Source organism: Ursus maritimus, unplaced genomic scaffold (assembly GCF_017311325.1).
Source record: "Ursus maritimus isolate PB19 unplaced genomic scaffold, ASM1731132v1 scaffold_34, whole genome shotgun sequence".
Lineage (NCBI taxonomy): Eukaryota > Metazoa > Chordata > Mammalia > Carnivora > Ursidae > Ursus > Ursus maritimus.
This window is the reverse complement of record NW_024426008.1, coordinates 19,773,632-19,783,128: the sequence shown is the minus strand read 5'-3', so window position 1 is coordinate 19,783,128 and position 9,497 is coordinate 19,773,632.

The window sequence follows — 9,497 nt, the reverse complement described above, 5'->3', positions numbered from 1 at the left end:
GGAAATGGATACTTTACTAGTGGGAGTGTAAACTGGGACAGAACCTATCAGGGGATAATTTGGCAGCATCCAGTACAATTACAAACGCATATTTTGTATGCGTTGGCCCAGAAATTCTGTATGCTTTGTAATGTATGCTTTGGCCCAGAAATTCTGCTTCGTGTGAATCTGTCCCACTTACACGTGCTTCCACCTCAAGCAACATGTGTCTGTGATTCATTGCCACGTTGCTTGTAATAGATGATTTGAAAACTTAAATACCTATCAGAAGGGGAGTGTTAAATAAATTATGGAACAGCCACGCACAATGGAATAATACACAACTTTTTAAAAAAATGAAATCATGTCTATAATTATATCAAACTACCCCCAAGACATACTTAGTGAGGGGGAAAAAGCAAGATAGATAGAGCAACCCTGTGTATAGTATGTAGTCATTTGTGTAGAGAATGAAAAAGGCATACCTCTGCTTGTGTAGACAAAGAAACTTCTGGAAGAATGCCCAGCACATGAATGGCATTGGTTGCCTTCAGGTCACTGGGAGGAGGGAGAATGTTCTCTTGACTCTTGAACTCTGTAAATGTATAAATATATGACCTGTTCAAAAAGTTAGAGATACAATTTGTTTCCTAACAACAGAAAGCAAAAAGGAGTCAGTTGACTTTCAAACCAGTCTTAAAGGAAAGAGTAGGGACTTGGATTCAGGGCGAAGCTGGGGCAGAGAGCTGGAAAATGTGCTGGAATGTGGGCCACCAGGCAGCAAAAATCACAAAACACGGTTCAAGGTCCCTGTAGTGGCAAAATAGAATCCATTTTTAATCAAAGGAAAGCCAGGTCCCTGCAGGGGTGCCTGACTGGCTCAGTCAGTGGAGCGTGCGACTCTTAATCTTGGGGTCATGAGTTCGAGCCCCACGTTGCGTGTACAGATTACTTAAAAAAATAAAGCCAAGTCCCAGAGGCTGGTCCAACTATTCCAGTTTCATCTTCCGTGGAGGCTGAAATCCTGAGGAGGGGGATCTGGAGGGGGGGATGGGCCTGCCAAAGCCCCAACCCCTGGTGAAGCCAGTGCCAGCACTGGAAAGCCCCCCAACGGCCAGGCTCTCAGGGAAGGAAGTCTCGTCCCCACCAGCCAGCTGTGTGACCGGAGGGAGGGACTCAGTGACTCCGGGCGTTGTGCTGGGTAGATGCTCGGGTAAAGAATGAACTGCTGAAACCGTGTGCAGTGGGGTCCGTAGGTCAGTTCGAATCCAGACAGTGCATGTTTTTTAAATCTATAAAACACAGACCTGTAAAAAAACAGTAATTGGGGAAAAAATACAGTATCCATCTGGTGGGGCTGTTGTGAATCCATGCACATAAAAGACTTAAAGTAAAGGTTACCTATCATGACCAGGAAGGAAAAGATGGGACTTGGAAATACTTAATCAGAATATCAGGGCACCTGGGTGGCTCAGTCAGTGAAGCGTCTGCCTAGGGCTCAGGTCATGATCTCAGGGTCCTGGGATCGACCCCCATGTGGGGCTCCCTGCTCAGTGGGGAGCCTGCTTCTCCCTCTCCCTCTGCCTGCTGCTCCCCCTACTTGTGCTCTCTCTCTAATAAATAAATAAAATCTTTAATAATAATAATAATAATAATAATAATAATAATAATAAAAGCCAGAGTATTTTTAGCACCAGTTCTGCCCAGCAGCTACCGGTCATCATCAAGCATGGGCCAGCGGACCTATGACCCACACCCTGGGACCACTCTGACAGGGGACAAGTGTCGGATCTTGGAGCCGAAGGGGCTCCCTGGCTCATTTTGTGTCGCCTTTAGCGCTATGTGCGTTTCTCTGCTCCTTCCCTGACACACGGACAACTCTAATTCCCAGCCTCCTTCCCTTAAGTGAGGCCCCCGGGACCGGATCCAGCCGGTGAAATGTGAGCAGAGGCCGGCCAGGAAAGCCCTTCCTTCAGCTTCTTTCCTTCCTTCTCTTCTCCTGCCACCAAAGCCACGTGGTGAGATGGCAGAGCCAGACGAGAGAAAGAAACTGAACCCGTGCGTCATTACCCGCAGAGCCCCTCACCCACGGTGCGCTTTGCACGGGCTTCAACTTTTCTGGGTCCAGCCACGGAAATTCTGGAGTTTGCTGCTGCAGCATCACCTGGACCAGCCTGACTGAGCTGGACCCCAGCCCCACAGGTGCATCTTCAGTAAGGTTACAGGAGCTTACAAAATCTGTCTGCTTTTAGAGGGAATTTGATCGATGAGGTGTGGTGACACTGGTTCGCTGGTTAGCTCTCAGGCTGAGCAGAATTCACAGGCTGTTGGTGGGATGTCATTTGCTCAGGGAAACGAGATCTTTCAAAACATTGGGTCTGCAGTGGCAAGGGTTGATAAAACAGAACTTCTGGTACCAAAAAAATTGTTTAAAAGAGTGTTGGGAAACATGGATTGACTTCCCTGTCATTTTATCCTATTTATTGAAGTAACCTTTACACACAACAGGGGGCTCAAACTCAGGACCCCATGATCAAGAGTCACCTGCTCTTCCAACTGAGTCAGCTGGGTGCCCCACTCCCTCGCACTTTAGAGATGAAAACAGAGACCCAGAGGAAGGGGTCAGGGACTCGTGCCACATCACACCCCAGCCCTTCTGAGGAGCAGGCTACCAGGTCAAAAGTGGGAGGTCAGAGAGACAGAGCCCCCACAGCCCAGATGAACCATGTCAGGGCCAACACTCAAAGAAAAAAATCCTAGGGCAGGATTTAGGGCCCTAATACCCTAGATGAGTTGGTCCCAAATTCAGCTACAGGAACCAGGCACAAGTTAGTGAGACCAAGGGGGGGCCCCAACCAGTTTGCTTCCATGCGATATTGCCAGATCTCCCACTTTGGCCAGGAAAGCCCCAGACCCTGGTGTATACATGAGATCCGCCAGTTTTTCAATGTTGGCAGTCGCCCGAAAATGAAAGTAAAAACTCGATACTGGTCAAACAAAATACATCTGAGGGCTGGTGAGGCCTTCAGTCCATCGAGTCAAGGCCCCGGCTGTCCTGTTTCCTTGACTGTAGAGACAGGACCACAGCCATGGCCACGGGCAGGGCACAGAAGCACTGTTCTCCAGGTAGGGCCACCAGAGTTAGCAAACAGAAACAGAGGACACTCAGTTTGACTGGACTTCAGATAAACAATGACTAATTTTCTAGTATAAGTATGTATAGGCAATAGTTATATTGCAGAATATAAATATGCCCCAGGCAGTACTCATGACATAATATTGCCTGGGACATCCTTAGAGTCTATACTACATATCGACATCTGTATATGTAAACATAGATACTGATACAAATATTGCCTGGGACATACTTATGCTAAAAAAAAATTATTCACTGTTTATCTGAAATTCCATTTTAACGGGTATATTGTATCTGGTGCCTGACCAAGGCAGCTCATCAGTGATGTCTTCTTTCTCTGGCCTCAGTTGTCCAAGAAATCTGAAAAATAAAGTAGACTTAATCCCAGCCACACGGAGGCACTCCCGTGAGCAAGTGGGGCCCGGGACCACTGGATCTGGCTGTCTGGTCAGGCTTCCCTCCGCAAGCTGATTTCTGTCCAGGTGGTAAGCCTTCAGGTCACAGTGGGCATATCCCTCTTCCCTTTGATCCACTGGGAGACAGCCCTGCTGCTCATGGGTGCGTTACTGTCTCTGCCATGAGGACTGAAGCAGGATGCTCGGAATTCCGGTGCACAGGTGTGCTCACCTCCACTGCCCTCTGGACCCTCACCATGCGCCTAGGTCCTGGCGGGGCCGGTGGTACTGTGGAGCTCTGCTGGGGTTCTTCTAGTCTCCTCCTCTCACCGCCCTGAAAGGGAGCTCAGAAACCACAATCCTCCCTCCTTACCGTGAACCTCACTGTCTGACACTGTCCACTGTCAGGAAGGAAAAACTCTTCCTCTACCCTCTTATGTTCAGTAACTGGGGGTCTGCAAATTAAACTACCCAAAGACAGATTAAGAGGAGAAAAGGCACATCATTTTTAATATTTACATGCATGTCAAAAAATATTTACACGCATGTCAGTTCACAGAAAAGAAGTGAAACTCAAAGGAGTGGTTAGGCTTGGGGGGCTTATATGCCTTTTTATAAAAGGAAAGAGGATTTGAGTGTCAAAGGCGATAAATTGCAGGGAAGTGACTAGAACATACACAGGAGGAACTAATGGAAGACAGGGGCTGTGTTTACGCAAGTCATCTTGGTGTTGATTCCCTATTTTCAGTAGTGAGAGTTGTTCTTCTATCCCTGTTCAGGGCAAGCAACTTCTGCAAAGGGAAATGTATGCCCTGCTTTTAGGCAGATAGGGGTAGGGCAAAGAACTCTTCCTGCATCTGTGGATTCTCAAGTGCCTTCAGCTCAAAATAATCCTTATGCCGAAGTGGCATATTTGGGGTGACATAATCTGATCCCCTTCACCCACCTAGCTGTGGGTGGAGCTGTGGTGGGCATTGCTGTTGGTCAAGAAGCCAAGCAGAGGTCTCAGATGCTACCACCACCAGCCCCAAACTCTTGCACAGACCATGGACCTCCCACAGTTGAGGGGAGTCTTAACTGCACACCTAAACGGGCGGGAGCCCTGTTCTGCCCCAGAGGGTCTCCATCTTCATTGCCTCCTTTTCCCTCTTCTTCCTCCTGCCTCGCAAGGAGCAGAGGGGAAAACACTGATTGCATCCATTTTACTCCCACTGACCTCCAGGGGGCAGCAGAGAGGCGGGAAAACATTAATTAATGTTTTGCTCAATGCAGCTGGGCCATGGTCTGTTCAGCCAGCTGTCCTTGACCGGCTCCGCTGATGGACAGGGAGGGTCCAGGTTGCTCCAGTGCCCCCTACTCGCAGCCACAGCTGCATTTCCCACCTCTGATGGAGGCATGTCCGGAGAACACCAGGGAGCTTAGCAAAGAAAGGAACAGGAGCTCTAAAAAAACCCCTGCAAACTCCAGGGGTGCCTGGCTGGCTGGCTGAGTCTACAGAGCATGCAGCACTTCATGTCCAGGTCGTGAGTTCAAGCCCCACGTTGGGCGTAGAGCCTACTTAAAAAAAAATAAAAACCCTGTGGGGCACCTGGGTGGCTCAGTCGGTTAAGCATCTGCTTTCCACTCAGGTCATGATCTCAGGGTCCTGGGATCCAATCCCACATCAGGCTTCCTGCTCAACAGGGAGCCTGCTGCTCCCTCTCCCTCTGCCCCTCCCCCACTGCCCATGCACATGCGCTCTCTCTCAAATAAAATCTTTAAAAATAATAAAATAAATAAAACCCTGTAAACCCTAAGACCACAGAATGGGTCCAAAGGGGTGAGCGCCCAATCACCACCTCCAGGTAGTTGTCCTTGGTCAACTTCCTTGCTTCCCCATCTACCGAAGGGGGATAGTAATACTACTGACCTCCCGTGGTTGTTGAGGGATGAAATGAGCTAATAGATGTGAACCATCACGTAGAAAAGCGGCTAGAACGAAGTACGTGATAAATGATTGCTCCTGAGTCCCACTTAACTCCCAAGTATTTCTGGAAAATGCTGGATTCTGGGTAGCAGTTTTTGTTTTTGTTTTGCTTTCTTTTGTTTTTTTGAGAGAGAGAGAGTGCAGGGGTGGGGGGCAGGCAGAGGGAGGGAGAGAGAGAGAGAATCTCCACACCCAGCACGGAGCCCGATGTGGGGCTCAATCTCAGGACCCTGAGATCATGAACTGATCTAAAATCAAGAGTCAGATGCTTAACCGACTGAGCCACCCAGGCGCCCCTGGCATTTCCCTTTCTAATCTCAAATGCAGCAAGCGAGATTTTTTCAAATTTGAAGTGAACACACTGCCTCCTATTTCCACAAAGGGGACGGACTGAGGGAGATGCGGTGGCCAAGATTTACCAACAGCATCTGCAGCCAATTCTTTTAATGCTCAGGCTGTTCTCGTGCAACTCATTCACTCTTCTCCCTGCTCCCTACCTTTCCCCAGGGGCCTGCTACACTTGACTCTCCCTTCCTGCAAAGTAGGAAAAGGCATCTCCCAAAACAGCGCCCTTTCTGCTCTGGCAAGTCAGGAAAGCGCGCTCATCCCAGGTCTGAGCCCCCTCTTGCCCTCTCGGCCAAGCTGTCTGGTGCAACACACAAAATGCACCACCCCCCACAGCAGCCAAGGGCCCCCGGCGCTCCCCGAAGGCCGAAGCCAACGAGGAAGGCCAGGGCCGGCATGGGGAGCCAGGAGCCTGCTGGTGAGACAGAGCCCATGTGCATCGCCATGGTGGCCCTGGGTCCCAAGTCTCACTCACCAACCCTCCCTCCATAGAAGCCATCACACATCCGACTCCACCAGTCGTAGCTGGGAGACAGAGGTTCCTTCTCTTCCCCCAAAGAACCTTCCATAGACCTTTGGAATCTTTCATTTAAATTGCAGTGTAGGGGCACCTGGGTGGCTCAGTTGGTTAAGCGTCCAGGTCTTGATCTCAAGGTTGTGAGTTCAAGGCCCACATTGGGCTCCATGCTGGGCGTGGAGCTCACGCAAAAAAAAAAAAAAAAAAAAAAGTTGCAGTGTGAGTGTGAGGTCATGGTCTAAAACAACCAAGCAGCGAATCACGTCGTCTGGAGGCATAATTTTTCTGCAATTGTTACGTTTACTTTTGGTTAAGCCCAGTGGCTTTGCCCATGGGATATATGAAACTCTTGACACAGCCTAACAACCCCCGCGGACTCTCAGAATCTGCTGGGTAAATAAACTCCATTGTAATTGAGGAAAACCACGACCCTTTTTATTGACCCTTCACACTGAAATAGTAAAAGATACTGTGGGGACACTGAAGCACCCCACTGAACAGACCATCGGCAAGAGGCGAGATGGGCCCTTCCAAGCCTCCTCTGCCCTCGGAGATTGGAATTTGGGGAGGATGCACTCGGAAATGATTTTTTCCCGTAATGACAACGTTCAGTACCACATAAGAAATGAAATTGAAGCATTGATCTTATTCTTCAAGTATAGGATAGCTTCAATATTAAAATTAACATATAAATTTAGCATCCATCTTATTTTCAACTCACTCCTGCTGAGTAAATGCGCATATAAAGAATGAATGACTGAAACAGTATGCCCTGAAATCAAGTCCATTTTTCAAATATGTCAGATCAAAGGCAGTCAGCGCCTGTTTTCTGGGCACCCAACAAATGTTCCCAGGATGCCCCCTTCCCATCATCTCCCACCAACATAGCCCCAGGACAACTTAGGGACCTTGGACGACGAATCCCTAAAGGGCAGACCCCATAATACATGACCACTCACGGCATACCTCCTCCTCTGGTCCAATTTCTTTCTGTAAATTTTAAATATTCTTAGGCTCTTAGAAGCCTGCCAGCTAGCTTCAACAGCCTGGACCGAGGGTTCAGAATTCCTGCCCCCTCTCCCTGGTCCCTGTCACCTCTCCAGTCGCTCTGCTATTAATTTCAACCACAGCCATGTATCTGTCTAAGAAATGCCTTGCTTCTCAAAACATCTGTGCAACTACTTTTGTTTTTCCCATCATTAAAAGCATTGCTATTTCACAAGAAGACATCACCTTACACCTGTTAGAATGGCTATTGTCAAAAAGACAAGAGATACTAAGTGCTGGCAAGAACGAGGAGAAAAGGGAGCCCTTGTGGGGCAGTTGGGTGGCTCAGTGGATTAAGTGTCTGCCTTCGGCTCAGGTTGTGATCTCGGGGTCCTGGGATCGAGCCCCATCGTGGCTCCCTGCTCAGCGAGGAGTCTGCTTCTCCCTCTCCTCCCTCTGTCCCTCCCCCAACTCGTGCAGGCTCACGCTCTCTCCAGCCAATAAATAAAATCTTTTTAAAAAATAAAAATAAGATTTTTAAAAAGGGAGCCCTTGTGCAATATCGGTCATTTGCAAACGGGTGCAGCCTCGTTGGAAAACAGTATGAAAACTCCCCAGAAAACTGGAAACAGACCTGGTCTATGACCCAGCAACGCCACTGTGGGTATATAGCTGAAGAAAATGAAATCAGTATCTCGAAGGGGTATCCCCACCCCACGTTCGCTAGAGCATTATTCACAATAGCCAAGACGTGGAAACAACCGAAGGGCCCCTCAAAAGACCACGAGATAAAGCAAATGTCCCACACTCGGTGAAAGAAGCCAGTCACCGAAAGACAAGCGCTGTGTGACTCTGCCTCTTCGTGGACCGTAGAAGAGCCAAAGGCACAGAAACAGAGCAGACTCGTGGCTGCCCGGGGATGGGGGTGGAGGAACGGGGAGACGTGGGTCACAGGGTAGGAACTTGTAAGAGGAGTAAGTTCTGGATTTCCAAGGTACCGCATGCTGGCTGGAGCGAACGACACCACATCGTACGCTTGCAAGCGACTAAGAGAACAGATCGTAAATGTTACCTCCACAGACACACACAAAGGCAGTTGTGTGAGGTGCGGGTGTGGTCACCAACCGTACGGTGGAAGCCATTTTGCAATATACACACCTATCGAATCGTCACCGCCTACGCCTTAAACTTACACTATGTTATAAGTCGATTATATCTTCACCAAACTGGGGGGAAAGGGAACTGTTGATGTTTCTTAAAACTCAAAGCTCCAGCTCCAGGGCCAAACCTATTTCCAGGTGTCACAAGTAAACGTGGAAACACGGCACACCCGACGGGTCCGCGGCACTGACAAATCGCAGAGGCTTTAGGTGGCATACTCCTCCTGCGGGTAAGGGGAGCGCGTTTAGGCTAAGATCTGGTGCTCTGCCCTTCAGAAGTGTCCAAACGCAGGCACTTCTGATCTCAAATGTGTACTCGAGTCAAACGTTAACATTGCCCCTGAAGTTGCCTGCACAACGTCGAGGGCAGGTACCAAGACTGCTCCCACGTGGAAGTCTACTCTCGCCACAGAAAAGGACGCAGGACTGGAGGACATAGGTCTTTCCACCTCTCCCTCAGCTCCTTTACAGGAGGGCATAGATCTAAGAAGAAAACCCAAGGATGTGAGGTTCTCCAATCTTACTGAGTTTAAGAATCACCTGGGGAGCACGATAAACATGGGGGTACTGAGACTCTGAGATTCTGAGCTCAACAAGCAGGGCCCAGGAATCTAAAGTAGAAAGGGAACGTTGGGGTGCGTGGACCACGCTGGGAAGTGAACTGCTCTAGAACACGACCGACCTGCCCACACTCCCATCGTAGACGAACAAAGCATTTAAGACCAGCAGTCCGCAGGTCCTCACTAGAAGGGGAGAGAGGCGCCCTGGTTTAACGGGGACTAACTTTCCATAAGGCTGGCTTGCCCCAGCTGTAAGTGACCCGCCAAGCACCCCGCTATCTGGTCTGTGTGACAGATGAGATTTAGCCAGAAAGAGTTAGTTGATTTTTTCTCTTTTCTGTGAAAGAGAAACTGAGCGCCTGTGGGCTACACATCAGACCAGGATGGCCTGTAAGAGCTGAGCTAGAATCTACGAGGTTTTGCCACTTTGACCGGGGCGGGGGGGGGGGGGT